Raw genomic sequence first — 17,523 nt, 5'->3', positions numbered from 1 at the left:
ATACTGTGAGTAGGAGTAATAATCAGTATTTAACTATGATGGGATGTGGGTGAAAGCAATCAAAATGGTTGCTGGCAGTAGGGCTGGAGTGAGGTTTGGGGGGATCCCCTGCTGTGTCAGATATTATCCTTAAATTACTGGATCCAGGGATGGCTAGGAGGAAAGAATGAGGAACTTAGGATAGTAACCATTTACAAGTAGTATAAACACATTTCAGTGTGCTGGTGTGTTCTGGCTGAGATTTAGCCCTTGTTATGGGAATAGTTTCTTTGAAAACTGTTGTGCTGGAAATTTATCTGGATCTACCATATTTGTTTCTTAAACCTCTCTACTCAGCCATTTGTGCACTCATGGATTTGCTCTTCAGATTCAGCTATCACTCTGGCTCATGATCCCATCTTTGTCTCTTCCCACATCTACTGATATTTTAGGATTTGGTGGATCAAGTGTCTGTATATTCCTGGTGACTGACCTCAGTTTATTGGTTGTTGATTATTTTTCTATAATTTTGGTTCAAATAGTTCAAAGGATGCTATCACACTATTCAATGTGAGATGGGGAGAATATAGTGATAGCATGGGGAACTTTGAAAGTTAAAAGATGCAATTAGTGCAATTAATTCAAATGTAATTAATATTTACACTCTGGTAAAATACTTAAAATATTTGTAAGGCGGTAAGTGGTCATAAATTTAGACATTTCTAAAAAAAAAGATGTGATAAACCTCCTGAGTTAAATGAAACTTTAATTAATGATTGTTTAATTAATTTAAGGATACTCAAAACTATACTTAGTTACTGGGTTATTTTCACCCTTGCTTTAATGAAACACTTCCCTACTTGCCTGATCATAAAAACCATGTATGGTGCTTATTAAAAAATACTTATTTCTAGGTCCCTTTCCATATCTACTGAATGAGACTTTCCAGGGAAAGACCTAGAAATATGAATATTAAAAATTACCCCCAATTAATTTGGGAGACACTGTTCTACTTTGTAGATCATGTTGTTGTAAATCAATGTTGAAGAACAGTCAGAATATTTAGTAGAATATCTAGAAAAAATACTAGCCTCTCAGTTTATAGAAGTAATATTTTTATAGAAAATGCATTCATGCTTTAATATCTCAATACATTAAAATGGCATAGGAAAAAATGGCATAAGACTTAGAAATGGACAAAAAGACTTTTGGATGTCTTCAGTGGAAAATTGGCATTGTCTAACACACACTTCCAGGTTATATATTGTAGATCAAAAGCTATTTTACAACTTCGTAAGTAGTAAAACATTGGTGATTATGTAAATGATTCTTTTTCATAGAAAGACAAATTGTGTCCAATGGAAATGCAGTTAGTTATTGTCCTATTGGTATTGGTCAAATTTTCCTGTTCTAAGAAAATCTATTATTTCAACATTTCTCTATCTATCTATCATCTATCTATCTATCTATCTATCATGTATCTATATCTATCTGTCATATCTATCTATCCATCTATCTCCTGTCACTGATCTTTGGACTATACTTCAAGAGTTGTAATATCTCGGAGTTGCGGCAAGATGGCGGCTTAGGAGGACGCTGGGCTCACCGCACGTCCTGCTGATCACTTAGATTCCATCTACACCTGCCTAAATAACCCAGAAAACCGCCAGAGGATTAGCAGAACAGAGTCGCCGGAGCCAAACGCAGACGAGAGGCCCACGGAAGAGGGTAGGAAGGGCGGCGAGGCGGTGCGCGCTCCACGGACTGGCGGGAGGGAGCCGGGGCGGAGGGGCGGCTCGCCGGCCAAGCAGAGCCCCCGAGTCGGGCTTGCAAAAGCGGAGGGGCCGGGCGGACTGTGTTCCGACAGCAAGCGCGACTTAGCGTCTGGGAGGTCAGAAATTAACAGCTCTGCTCGGAAAGCGGGAAGGCTGGAGGACAAAGGGAGGGAGAGCTGCTGAGCCCCCTGACAACAGAGCTCAGTTTGGTGGGGAACAAAGGCGCTCGCCAGCGCCATTTCCCCCGCCCATCCCCCAGCCGAAATCCCAAAGGGAACCGGTTCCTGCCAGGGAACTTGCTCGCTCCGCCAAACACCCAACTCTGCGCTTCTGCGGAGCCAAACCTCCGGCAGCGGCAGCGGATCTGACTCCCTCCCGCTGCCACAGGGCCCCTCCTGAAGTGGATCACCTAAGGAGAAGCGATCTAAGCCTGCCCCTCCTGCCCCCGAGCACCTTGCCTACCCACCCCAGCTAATACGCCAGATCCCCAGCATCACAAGCCTGGCAGGGTGCAAGTAGCCCAGACGAGCCACACCACCCCACAGTGAATCCCGCCCCTAGGAGAGGGGAAGAGAAGGCACACACCAGTCTGACTGTGGCCCCAGCGGTGGGCTGGGGGCAGACATCAGGTCTGACTGCGGCCCCGCCCACCAACTCCAGGTATACACCACAGCACAGGGGAAGTGCCCTGCAGGTCCTCACCACGCCAGGGACTATCCAAAATGACCAAGCGGAAGAACTCCCCTCAGAAGAATCTCCAGGAAATAACAACAGCTAATGAGCTGATCAAAAAGGATTTAAATAATATAACAGAAAGTGAATTTAGAATAATAGTCATAAAATTAATCGCTGGGCTTGAAAACAGTATACAGGACAGCAGAGAATCTCTTGCTACAGAGATCAAGGGACTAAGGAACAGTCACGAGGAGCTGAAAAACGCTTTAAACGAAATGCATAACAAAATGGAAACCACCACAGCTCGGCTTGAAGAGGCAGAGGAGAGAATAGGTGAACTAGAAGATAAAGTTATGGAAAAAGAGGAAGCTGAGAAAAAGAGAGATAAAAAAATCCAGGAGTATGAGGGGAAAATTAGAGAATTAAGTGATACACTAAAAAGAAATAATATACGCATAATTGGTATCCCAGAGGAGGAAGAGAGAGGGAAAGGTGCTGAAGGGGTACTTGAAGAAATCATAGCTGAGAACTTCCCTGAACTGGGGAAGGAAAAAGGCATTGAAATCCAAGAGGCACAGAGAACTCCCTTCAGACGTAACTTGAATCGATCTTCTGCACGACATATCATAGTGAAACTGGCAAAATACAAGGATAAAGAGAAAATTCTGAAAGCAGCAAGGGGTAAACGTGCCCTCACATATAAAGGGAGACCTATAAGACTCGTGACTGATCTCTCTTTTGAAACTTGGCAGGCCAGAAAGAATTGGCAAGAGATTTTCAGGGTGCTAGACAGAAAAAATATGCAGCCAAGAATCCTTTATCCAGCAAGTCTGTCATTTAGAATAGAAGGAGAGATAAAGGTCTTCCCAAACAAACAAAAACTGAAGGAATTTGTCACCACTAAACCAGCCCTACAAGAGATCCTAAGGGGGACCCTGTGAGACAAAGTCCCAGAGACATCACTATAAGCATAAAACATACAGACATCACAATGACTCTAAACCCGTATCTTTCTATAATAACACTGAATGTAAATGGATTAAATGCGCCAACCAAAAGACATAGGGTATCAGAATGGATAAAAAAACAAGACCCATCTATTTGCTGTCTACAAGAGACTCATTTTAGACCTGAGGACACCTTTAGATTGAGAGTGAGGGGATGGAGAACTATTTATCATGCGACTGGAAGCCAAAAGAAAGCTGGAGTAGCCATACTTATATCAGACAAACTAGACTTTAAATTAAAGGCTGTAACAAGAGATGAAGAAGGACATTATATAATAGTTACAGGGTCTATCCATCAGGAAGAGCTAACAATTATCAATGTCTATGCACCGAATACCGGAGCCCCCAAATATATAAAACAATTACTCATAAACATAAGCAACCTTATTGATAAGAATGTGGTAATTGCAGGGGACTTTAATACACCACTTACAGAAATGGATAGATCATCTAGACACACGGTCAATAAAGAAACAAGGGCCCTGAATGAGACATTGGATGAGATGGACTTGACAGATATATTTAGAACTCTGCATCCCAAAGCAACAGAATATACTTTCTTCTCGAGTGCACATGGAACATTCTCCAAGATAGATCATATACTGGGTCACAAAACAGCCCTTCATAAGTTTACAAGAATTGAAATTATACCATGCTTACTTTCAGACCACAATGCCATGAAGCTTGAAATCAACCACAGGAAAAAGTCTGGAAAACCTCCAAAAGCATGGAGGTTAAAGAACACCCTACTAACGAATGAGTGGGTCAACCAGGCAATTAGAGAAGAAATTAAAAAATATATGGAAACAAACGAAAATGAAAATACAACAATCCAAACGCTTTGGGACGCAGCAAAGGCAGTCCTGAGAGGAAAATACATTGCAATCCAGGCCTATCTCAAGAAACAAGAAAAATCCCAAATACAAAATCTAACAGCACACCTAAAGGAACTAGAAGCAGAACAGCAAAGGCAGCCTAAGCCCAGCAGAAGAAGAGAAATAATAAAGATCAGAGCAGAAATAAACAATATAGAAACTAAAAAAACTGTAGAGCAGATCAACGAAACCAAGAGTTGGTTTTTTGAAAAAATAAACAAAATTGACAAACCTCTAGCCAGGCTTCTCAAAAAGAAAAGGGAGATGACCCAAATAGATAAAATCATGAATGAAAATGGAATTATTACAACCAATCCCTCAGAGATACAAACAATTATCAGGGAATACTATGAAAACTTATATGCCAACAAATTGGACAACCTGGAAGAAATGGACGAATTCCTGAACACCCACACTCTTCCAAAACTCAATCAGGAGGAAATAGAAAGCTTGAACAGACCCATAACCAGCGAAGAAATTGAATCGGTTATCAAAAATCTCCCAACAAATAAGAGTCCAGGACCAGATGGCTTCCCAGGGGAGTTCTACCAGACGTTTAAAGCAGAGATCATACCTATCCTTCTCAAGCTATTCCAAGAAATAGAAAGGGAAGGAAAACTTCCAGACTCATTCTATGAAGCCAGTATTACTTTGATTCCTAAACCAGACAGAGACCCAGTAAAAAAAGAGAACTACAGGCCAATATCCCTGATGAATATGGATGCAAAAATTCTCAATAAGATACTAGCAAATCGAATTCAACGGCATATAAAAAGAATTATTCACCATGATCAAGTGGGATTCATTCCTGGGATGCAGGGCTGGTTCAACATTCGCAAATCAATCAACGTGATACATCACATTAACAAAAAAAGAGAGAAGAACCATATGATCCTGTCAATCGATGCAGAAAAGGCCTTCGACAAAATCCAGCACCCTTTCTTAATAAAAACCCTTGAGAAAGTCGGGATAGAAGGAACATACTTAAAGATCATAAAAGCCATTTATGAAAAGCCCACAGCTAACATCATCCTCAACGGGGAAAAACTGAAAGCTTTTTCCCTGAGATCAGGAACACGACAAGGATGCCCACTCTCACCGCTGCTGTTTAACATAGTGCTGGAAGTTCTAGCATCAGCAATCAGACAACAAAAGGAAATCAAAGGCATCAAAATTGGCAAAGATGAAGTCAAGCTTTCGCTTTTTGCAGATGACATGATATTATACATGGAAAATCCGATAGACTCCACCAAAAGTCTGCTAGAACTGATACAGGAATTCAGCAAAGTTGCAGGATACAAAATCAATGTACAGAAATCAGTTGCATTCTTATACACTAACAATGAAGCAACAGAAAGACAAATAAAGAAACTGATCCCATTCACAATTGCACCAAGAAGCATAAAATACCTAGGAATAAATCTAACCAAAGATGTAAAGGATCTGTATGCTGAAAACTATAGAAAGCTTCTGAAGGAAATTGAAGAAGATTTAAAGAAATGGAAAGACATTCCCTGCTCATGGATTGGAAAAATAAATATTGTCAAAATGTCAATACTACCCAAAGCTATCTACACATTCAATGCAATCCCAATCAAAATTGCACCAGCATTCTTCTCGAAACTAGAACAAGCAATCCTAAAATTCATATGGAACCACAAAAGGCCCCGAATAGCCAAAGGAATTTTGAAGAAGAAGACCAAAGCAGGAGGCATCACAATCCCAGACTTTAGCCTCTACTACAAAGCTGTCATCATCAAGACAGCATGGTATTGGCACCAAAACAGACACATAGACCAATGGAATAGAATAGAAACCCCAGAACTAGACCCACAAACGTATGGCCAACTCATCTTTGACAAAGCAGGAAAGAACATCCAATGGAAAAAAGACAGCCTCTTTAACAAATGGTGCTGGGAGAACTGGACAGCAACATGCAGAAGGTTGAAACTAGACCACTTTCTCACACCATTCACAAAAATAAACTCAAAATGGATAAAGGACCTCAATGTGAGACAGGAAACCATCAAAACCTTAGAGGAGAAAGCAGGAAAAGACCTCTCTGACCTCAGCCGTAGCAATCTCTTACTCGACACATCCCCAAAGGCAAGGGAATTAAAAGCAAAAGTGAATTACTGGGACCTTATGAAGATAAAAAGCTTCTGCACAGCAAAGGAAACAACCAACAAAACTAAAAGGCAACCAACGGAATGGGAAAAGATATTCGCAAATGACATATCGGACAAAGGGCTAGTATCCAAAATCTATAAAGAGCTCACCAAACTCCACACCCGAAAAACAAATAACCCAGTGAAGAAATGGGCAGAAAACATGAATAGACACTTCTCTAAAGAAGACATCCGGATGGCCAACAGGCACATGAAAAGATGTTCAGCGTCGCTCCTTATCAGGGAAATACAAATCAAAACCACACTCAGGTATCACCTCACGCCAGTCAGAGTGGCCAAAATGAACAAATCAGGAGACTATAGATGCTGGAGAGGATGTGGAGAAACGGGAACCCTCTTGCACTGTTGGTGGGAATGCAAATTGGTGCAGCCGCTCTGGAAAGCAGTGTGGAGGTTCCTCAGAAAATTAAAAATAGACCTACCCTATGACCCAGCAATAGCACTGCTAGGAATTTACCCAAGGGATACAGGAGCACTGATGCATAGGGCCACTTGTACCCCAATGTTCATAGCAGCACTCTCAACAATAGCCAAATTATGGAAAGAGCCTAAATGTCCATCAACTGATGAATGGATAAAGAAATTGTGGTTTATATACACAATGGAATATTACATGGCAATGAGAAAAAATGAAATATGGCCTTTTGTAGCAACGTGGATGGAACTGGAGAGTGTGATGCTAAGTGAAATAAGCCATACAGAGAAAGACAGATACCATATGGTCTCACTCTTATGTGGATCCTGAGAAACTTAACAGGAACCCATGGGGGAGGGGAAGGAAAAAAAAAAAAAAAGAGGTTAGAATGGGAGAGAGCCAAAGCATAAGAGACTGTTAAAAACTGAGAACAAACTGAGGGTTGATGGGGGGTGGGAGGGAGGAGAGGGTGGGTGATGGGTATTGAGGAGGGCACCTTTTGGGATGAGCACTGGGTGTTGTATGGAAACCAATTTGTCAATAAATTTCAGAAAAAAAAAAAAGAGTTGTAATATCTCACTGATTTTCTCAAGAAATAATGAGTCAAACAATATCTTTGAGACATCTTCATCTTCATCTTCATCTTAATATTTACATGACATTTATAATTATACTCTTTAAAATTTTTCAGTAGACAGTGCTATCCACATCTTATTTATGTACCCTGAAAAGAACAAAAACCAAGCCATCAATTTCTCTAATATAATATTGCTTTATCTGCAGGTATCATGTATTCAAAGAGTATGCATGGTGCCTGGTTGAAATTAATCAACCACCCTAGAGCTTGCTTTTTAAAAGGTATATCTAGTGTTAAGAGTTTTAAAGAATTAAGGAACAGCTTCTAGAGGCAATTCTAGTCTGGGGTGATTTTCTCCACTGTATTAGATGACATGACACATGGCAGTTTTCAGAGCAGGAGGATCACAATTAGGGTACTGCATGGAAATCTAAACTGGGTTTCCTGACATTTGTTTCCTGACCTGGAAGAGAAATCTCTAACATGTGCCCTGGTCCAGATTGCCCAAGAATAACTGATACAACCCTGATTCCATGTTGTGTAGTCTCTTGCATAGGTACATTTTGCACATTCGTTATGAGTTTAGTCCTTGAGCTCGCTTATGCAGGAGGTATAAGACATGTTTCCTGTTTCAGTGACTCAGAGTGGAGGCAAACACATAAACTTAATAAGATATTAATAATAGAAGGGGGTACACCTATAAAGTTACCATGGAAACAGCATTACATGAGCAAGGGGAGTTAGGAAATTGTAACACAAAAGGTGACATTTAAATATGGTCATACATTTTTCTCTATAGTAGAATATTTATTTAGTCTTTTAATTAGAAAAGTAGTACATGAATGTGTTCTAGATCTTAAAATGTCAAATGCTGAACACACCAATGTCAAACAATGGACACACCAGGGAGTAGAAATGTGCCAACAAAGTAGAGGTATAGGAAACTATGGCACATTAGGAGAATATGAGTAAGTAGTTCAATGTCAGTGGGTCATAGAATATTGTGAAGAATGACTAGAGATGAAGTTACAAAGAAGGTTTAGGTAAAGTTGTGAAGGATTTCGTATGCTATATTTAGATGTTTAGTTTTTTCCCCTTTTAGGCAGAGAAGTAACTTGATTGGATGTGTATTAGAAAGGTCATTTTGGGAATTGACTAAAGTAGAGAGAGTCTGAAGGCAAGGCCTCTCAAAGAATTTTATATGCATAGTTCATTTTAAATCTCACAAAAAAGGCAGATATTTCGATTTTCTGAATGAGGAAATTGAGATCTAAAGGACTCAGGTCATTTCTCCCCAAGGTTATGAACAAGTAAGTGGTAGAACAGGGATTTGTCCTCATACTTCTAAGCCTAGATGCTTTGTTCTCATCTTTCCTGCCATATTTAGTTAAGTACAGCAGTGTATGTTACTAATTGTGGGATAGCATCCAGAGAGTTTTGGGCCTGGATATGAGAAGACTTGCATTCTTATCCTATCAGTGATCTTAACTAGGTGTGGGATTATGGGAAATCAGTGAAGTATTTTGGGATTTCATTTCACTGTAGAGTGAGGAGGTTGGTCAAGCTAGGTTCCCTAGGTTTCTAGGTTTCTAGGTTCTCTTCCAACCTTAAAAGTCTATGTTTTTTCATAAATATCACTATAAGCTGGTATGTTTAGAGAGAATATCACAGAGGATGTGAGGTTATTATCATTTCCATTTCAATGTAAGATGTGATGATTGTCTTTTCTCTCTGTTTCTTATGACATCATATATGTGCTTTTAATATAGGACATACCACATTACATCGTAATTGCTTACAGGGGTGGTGTTAAAAATATTTAATAACCACTTTGGCATAGGTACATAAAAATTGGAGGAACCCAGTTATAAACAGGTGGAAAGGTCATTTGATGCACACTAGCCCAGTATCAGTTCTAATCGCCTGCATGTCTGACTCTCCTCTGGACTATGAGTGAGTCACCGGCAGGAAAGGTGTCATTCTAATTTTGGATCCAACATCCTAAGGCAATGCTTGCCTCATAGTAGATGCCTAAACAATATTTGTTAGATGAACAGACAATTTCCAGTGTGTCCTCAGTGTTTGACAAGCTCATGTGCTCAATGCATGCAGCTGTGCTGCATGAGCTTGTACTGAGAGAAAAGGACACTCGAATGGCTTTGCTTTTAGAAGAAAGCAGACCACCCTGGGGGCAAGCAGTGACAGAAGTACCTAGGATACTGGGCACTCATTAATTTCCAATGATCTTTTATTCCTTCTTTCTAGAGTTAGTTATAGCATAAAACTTGAACTACTTTAATTTTTTTCATAAAAAATATTTCAAGGGCAAAAACATCATTATGTCTTCACACTGACTTTAAAAGCTGTGGCATTTTCTAGTTACAGTTAAAAAAAAAGTCAATGTAAGTTTAAGTCTTATCAGCATCTCAGGGCTCTTCTTTCTTAATCTCTTCCTGACAGAAAGAGATTTCTGTCCTTTCCCTTATTATCTAATCATGTTATACTTTGATTGTGAGTCTTCCACAAGCTCAGGATGGCTGACTCATCATTCTGAATTTATCTTGGAAGCAGCTGTAAGAATTAAAAAAAAAAGTTGGTCAAGGCATGTTGGTTACAATTCCTCTTATTTGTACCATGGACTGTACAATCTCCTGTTCTCTTGTGGCCAGACTGCCCTTACTATAGCATCAGTGCCTGGATCAAACTGGTAAAACAGCTATCTTGAAGATGTGGAGCTTCAAACAAATGTTTAGAAAATGTGTTTCTTCAAAGCTGTAATGATTTTATGTGATTTTTTTTTCTTGTTTTTAGTTCTGCGTAATGAGGTTACTTTGTCCCTCTCTTCTTCCATATTACGATATTCAGATTTCTTCTAATGTAAACATTGGTTAATTTTTAGCAGGATTTGAATGTCCTCCAGTTATACACTTTAGTGTCTCTTAGAAACTTTTCTTCAAATAGATTCAGTTCTTCCATGTTTTGAATTAATGGTATGTTTGTGAGCTGAAACACGATGATGCATGTATGACATGTGAAACAGAAGAGTACAGGGACATAATTAAGGGTCTGCACTCTGTAATCTTCAGCCTGAATTTAAATCCTGGCTTTGCCCCAGCCCTCTTCCCCAATTGGTTGTACATCCTTGCATCCTTGAGCAAATTACTTTACCTGAGACTTGGTGTTCTGATATTTAAAGTGGGGTAGTAATAATACCAAGGTCATGGGGTTCTTATAAAACATTCAGCATAGGATTTGGAACACAGTAAGCTAAAAATTAATGTTAGCTTGAAAAGCAAAAACATAATGGAACTCCAAAGCTTATATATATATACATAGTATATATAAATAGTACTACCCAGCAAGAAATAGTGGTTAGCTATTTCAAAATTCATTTAGTAAATGAATTTCATTTCTTGACGTTGATTGATTGATTCATTCCCATACTTTATTATTATGCACAGCACTCTGTGAATACGAATGTAACCCCAGTGGTTACATTTGATTATTGCCTGCTTCCCATCCAGTTCAGTGTCAGAGTTACTCTTCTTTTACTATTTAAATAGTAATGTCTTGAGTCCTTTCAACTGTGACGAGATACTCAGCATCTTTCCCATGAACATTTTTCTATGGTCCTCTCTTGCTTCTACATATACTTCTTGAGTTGTTGGCTACTCACATCTTGTCCTCTATACCTGATCTTTTCTCTTCACTCAAGTCAACCCCAAATGCTCACCATCTTTTTCCTTCATTTCCTGCAAATACTACTCACAGTGACATTTATGTGTTAGACCTTTTATTTTCTGAAGGATTCCCTACATCTTGGAATAGTATGTTGGATGATCCCAAACTGAATATTTCATCATTTTCTTCCCTTACTATAGGAAACTGACTTTGTTCCTGAATCTCCCATTCTTTCGCCTTGGGTTGCTCCAGCCTCTCCAAAAGGCTTACTATCCATTAATCTCTTTTTCACACACCCCCCAGAGCTCAATGTTTCTCCACTTCTATTATGTAGACCAATTCAGTTCTATGTCTGTCTTAGTCCATTTTGGCCATTTTCCTGAGAGTTTTATTTTTCTAAACAAATAGTTTCTCCTTAAGAGGAAATCTACTGCCAGCTTTAAAATAATATTCCCTCACCACCCTTAACTCAAAGATAAATAAGCTATAATTTTTGCTAATTCTCCACACTTTATTCTCAAAACAGTGAGACTTTAAATTGTGAGTCAGTTCACTTCAACCCTCTGGTCAAAACTCTGCCTGGCTTCCAAACTCAGAGTAAGTCAAGGTCTTTGCAATGTTAATGGGCTGCAAGACCTTCCTGGTCATCTCTCTGGCTCCATATTGTCCTATTCTACTCCTTTCTCATTCTTGTCCAACAGCATTGGCTTCTTTACTGTTCCTTGAACCCCAAATCTACCATACACATATTCATCGAGCATATTTCTACCTCGGGGCCTTTGTACTTGGCAATATTTCCACCTAGAAAGCTGTTAACTGCAAAACTCTCCAGTGAGAGACAGTAATATGGATAAAGACATAAAAGAGTATAGTGCTTTTAGGAACCAGAAGACTGTTTTGTTTTTTTTTTTAACATTTATTCACTTTTGAGAGTCAGAACATGAGCAGGGGAAAGGCAGAGAGAGAGGGAGACACAGAATCCAAAGCAGGCTCCAGGCTCTGAGCTGTCAGCACAGAGTCTAATGTGGGGCTTGAGCTCACAGATGGCAAGATGATGACCTGAGCTAAAGTCAGATGCTCAATCGACTGAGCCACCCAGGCACCCGGTAACCAGAAGACTTTTAATATGGCCTGACTTTAAGTTCTGTACGTGTATGCAGGGCAGCATAACTCCAAGTATTGGCTACAAACCTGTTGTATTGGTACAGATTTGTGGATAAGTTAATGAAGCTTCAGCATCTCTTAGTTGCATGAACTCCTTCTGAGGACCGGAAGAGACCTTATCAGTGTATTCAGAAGGTTATACATTTCTGTAAAATTTGTAAAAGTAAGGTATTTTAACTGAAGTTGGTTAGACCGGTGGTTTCTTTTCATTCTGACTCACGTTTGTCACACTTCTCATGTTGAATGGTGTTGGAATGGTTGCAGGCAATTTTGGGATCAGGTATTTGGGATGAGATGGGGATTCTTTTATTTGACTTTAGTGGAATAATATGTGGTTCACAGTCACTTCTGTATAGTTAAGTTTTTGCTAACTATTTCTGAATGACTTCCAGGAATGCTACAATCTATTGCACCAACTAACTAAGTGTCAAGATATGAAGTTGTAAGGCTAAGAGTCATATTGTGATGCGAATGTGTCATTTGGTGCCCAACACCAGCAGGAAGGTAGTGGACAGGATCACATGAGAAATCTTCAGAGCCAGAAGTTAATCTGAGCAAAATTTGTCAACTCTTCCAGCTTATATACAAAATAAACTGTCACTTCCCCCAGTTTGAAAACAGTCTTAACAATCTATATGCATTTCTTACTAGCTGAAACAAACTCCCTAACTGCATTTTCCTTTCTTGCTTTCTCAATTCCTGGTCCTGTGCTGCTGACTCAGCATGCAGGCTGGGTCCCAGGACCCAGAGGGGGTCCTGCAGGACCAGCCAACAGAGTTCCTGGCTGTGTGCAGGGTAGAAATCAAACTCAAGCCAGCAAGACATGAAAGCAGTTTATTGAAGGTATAGAGAGATTTCAGGTACAGACAGATGTCTGGGAAACTCAGGAAGGAAGGAGTCTTGTCTTAGTTCAGGGTCTGGGAGTTTTTACTGAGGATTGTGGTCTGGTGTACATGTATTTTCGGCATCCAGGAACTGAGTAGAACAAAAACGAGGGCCCAGGAGTTACCTTGGAGCCAAGGGTCTGGGCATAGAGATGTCGAGCACTGATGGTCTGGAATATGACGAATATGATGGCTTTCTCCAGTCATTCTCACCTGGTCCTTCCTTAGATGTTATCTATCTAAAGAAATCATTGACTGCTTGTCCCTTACATGGAGGAATACGCTATTTACATTTTGAGGCATGTGTAAAGTGGGGGTGCAGGTCCTAGCAAGAATGGAAACAGGAAAAGGAACCAAAAGCAGGTTTTATGGAGTCCTTCAGATTCCTTATCTCACAGAGTTTGAACCTGTGCAGATGACACCCAACTGAGTGACGTTACAAATTCCTGCCGTCTAATAAGATTTAAAATAGCCCATCACTCTTACTCAGCTGTCTAGTCATCCATCTTTGATGAACTATCAAATTTCCTCATAAAATTATTCTAAAATTTCTTCCTTAATCTCACTGGGATACTAACTCACAGCCACATGACATCCACAATTGATACATGATTACAGTTACCAACCATCCCTGTTTTCCCTGGACCAAGGGATTTCCAGGGATATGAGACTATCAGGGCTAAAATGGGAAAAGTGTTGGCTAAACTGAGATGAGTTGCTCGTCCTATGTATTCCTGTCTTATTTATCAAGAATAACAATCTAAGTGACAGCTAATGGGACTTTAATCTTCTCTGTGCCATACAATTATGCTTTGTTTTTCCCACCTGCTGGTCATTTATTCCCACATGAGGAAAAATTATTTTTCCTTCTTTTCAGATATGATCCCTACAGCTATGTCCTGCTACATTGGCCTTTATCTTTGGAATCCTGCCTTTTCAATTGACATCTCCTTTTTGTCATTTTAAATGTTACCCTTTCACCAAGTTTCTTCTTTCATCTATAACAACTTCCCTTGACCTTTTTCTACTTATGCTATCATTCTATCTCTCCTTCCCTCTTATAACAGATTTCTCGAACGTACCCTATGATCTCTGAATTCCTTCATTACTTACCTTGCTTTTGTCCTCAGCATTTCACTGAAACAATTCTCTTAAGATTCTCTTAAGATTCTCTAAACAATCGCCAAGTGGTCCAACAAAGAGTCTGTTGCTTTTTATCCTTCTGCTCCTTTGGATTCTCTGATGCATTTTCCCTTGTTAATTTTCTTGAAATGCTTTTCTGTCTTGGCTTCTTTACATGGCCCCCACCCCAAAACTCCCTTTAGCTCTCATTCTTTCCTTTCGTTGCCTCTACTGATTTCTTTTCCTTTTCCCATCCTCTAAAAGTTGCTGTTCATCAGTGTGTTGGGTTTAATCTTTTCTGCATATGTTCTACTCATTGGCATTTTATGTATTTTCATAAGTTTAACAATTGTGTCAAAGATGGTTCCAAACCTTGCATTTTTATATCCAGACCCTTCTTGAGACTGGATAATTTATTCTTAGCTCTACCTTGGATATCTTTTAACAGAAATCCTTCTAAGTTCTAAACTTAGAATGTCTAAGTACAAGATGAGGATATGTTTTTTTTCTCCACACAAAAAAGCTCCTCTTCCTAAGTCCTCTGTTTCTTTTAATAGTACGTCTGTTTTGAGGCACCTGGGTGGCTCAGCCCATTAAGCATCCAATTTCTGATTTCGGCTCAGGTCGTGATCTCACAGTTTGTGGGTTTGAGCCTTGCATTAGGCTCTAAGCTGCCTGCAGTGCCTGCTTGGGGTCTCCCTCTCTTGGCCCCTTTCCTGCTCACTCTCTGTCTCTCTCTCAAAATAAATAAAAATAAACTTTAAAAATATATTTAAAAATAGTATGCCTGTTTTTATAGTCATTTGTGCTCAGAAACTTGAGATTACATTTCTCCATCCTAGGGCGTTACTTTCTCCTAATACAAATTTAATCAATTGTCAAGCCATGTGGAGTCTAACTCAGAAATGGCTCTTGCTTTTTTTTTTTTTTAAATCCAGGCCTCCTGTCCTACGTTAGGCCCTCATGACATCATATTAACTTCATGTCCTCATCCGTATTCCCTACTCCCATTTCTCATGTTTCACCACCAATTCATTCTGCACTCTGCTTCCTTAGACTGACTTTCCAGCTTCTCTAAAATATGGCTGACAACTACTTTTTTAAACCCTTACTCTCTCCTAGTCATCCCTTGAACATGTATGTGCTCCTTTCCAAGTGGTCTTCTAGTTATTATTTAAATATCTTCTGGGATAAATCAGTGTATTGCCTTGTGCCCATGCTTCTTTCTATTTAGAGTGACACTATCCCATTGTAGGCTTTTAAAATTCATGTTTAAAATTCATGATTAAAATTCATGACACTTCCTCTAATATCTTCTGAATCCTTCATCATTTGTGGCCTTTTGATCATTTTCCTCTATTACTTTCTTTTGTTATCTTCTTTTGGTATGAACCATACGATATCCTCCTGAAATTAAAATTCTGAGATGACAGAGACTGTCAGACATTTTCATATGCTCTTTATAGTGACTTGTGCCCAGTTGATGCTCAATCAATGTTGGTTGAAATGTAATGGCTTTTAATTTTATATGTTTCAGACCAAAAATATTATTTCAGAAGATCATGAAATTGCACTTGTTTCTACTTGCTGATTGGAAAGGCGACAGCATAGCTGAAGCAAATAGTCACCAGGTGGCAGTGCTACAGAGCTCTTCCTAACTTACTGCATTCTCTGATAGAATTCTCTGGATAGAAATAATTTACTAGGACATTTTCTGCCCTGATCTATACAAAATCACAGAATCATACCTATTGGCTTTGGAAGACCCTTATGTCCTGCATTCTAGGTGTCAAGATGAGGAAACTAAGGTCCAGAGGGTGTGTGTGTGTGTGTGTGTGTGTGTGTGTGGAGAGAGAGAGAGAGAGAGAGAAAGAGAGAGAGAGAGAGAGAGAGAGAGAGAGAGAGAGAGAGAGCTAGAGAGGATTTTCAGTTATTTAGGTTTTTTTTTATAGATAAGGAAAATGAAGTCATGATCAAGGAATTGTATTAGTTGGAACACTTTTGATTGTGTCATAAATTCAACACAAATTGTTTTTTAAAGTTAAAAAGAAAGGGGGGCAGTTTTTGGCCCAAGTATCTGAAGAGTCCAGGGATAAGTCTAGCTTCAGGCAAGGCTGGATCTGGGGTTCCAGTCTCTAGCTTTTTATTCTGCTTTCTGCTGTGGTGGTTTTATTTCAGGTTTCTCATTTCCCAGCCACTCTTGTCTTTTGTTATCCTTACTGGTAGGTATATCTGCAAAGAACATAATTTTCTTTCCTAACAGTTTCAACAAGAACCCTGGAATTGAGTCTCATTAGGCAGACGTGGGTCATGTTCCAGCTGGAGCAAAGGCACCATTCATCTCTCTGAGAAATGGAGGTTGGTTTGGGGCAAGGTCAACATGTATGGTTTTCCATGAATAGTTTTTCATTTCAGGATGGTGCCCAGCTGAGGTGGTGACTGGGCACTGAAGTCTAGCTGGGCTCCACTTGCCGAGACATGTGGGGCATTGGGGCTGCATCTACTTAGATGGGAAACTTTTTCTAATGTGCCTCAGGTCACTGTATTCAAAAGAAAGAATGAAAGCTGAGTAGGTTTAAACAAAAATGTTCACTTCTGGTGGCAATGAAAAAAATTATGGTTAGATGTGTTTTCCTTTTTCTTTATTTCTATTTCTAAATGGGAAGAATGATTGCGTTATACAAAATGTATGGTGATTTAGAGTCAGAATGCCAACTTGGGATCTTGGCTCTGCCAAATGTTAGCTGTGAGAATTGAGAGAAGTTTTAATATTTCTCAGCTTCAGTTTACTTATAGATAATACTACACCAGGAAAGATGAAGGATTAAATGAAACATAAAAGCCCATCACAGAGCCTGGACACAGTAACAGCGCAATTAATGTTAATTAATTGTGGCAGTTTTTAATTTTTTTTTTCAACGTTTATTTATTTTTGGGACAGAGAGAGACAGAGCATGAACGGGGGAGGGGCAGAGAGAGAGGGAGACACAGAATCGGAAACAGGCTCCAGGCTCTGAGCCATCAGCCCAGAGCCTGACGCGGGGCTCGAACTCACTGACCGTGAGATCGTGACCTGGCTGAAGTCAGAGGCTTAACCGACTGCGCCACCCAGGCGCCCCGTGTGGCAGTTTTTAAACATGAGTTCCAAATTCCTTGACAATCTTCTCAGAGAAGGATGGA

This window comes from Prionailurus bengalensis, chromosome F2 (genome assembly GCF_016509475.1).
Source record: "Prionailurus bengalensis isolate Pbe53 chromosome F2, Fcat_Pben_1.1_paternal_pri, whole genome shotgun sequence".
NCBI classification, from domain to species: Eukaryota; Metazoa; Chordata; class Mammalia; order Carnivora; family Felidae; genus Prionailurus; species Prionailurus bengalensis.
This window is presented reverse-complemented; position numbering follows the sequence as displayed.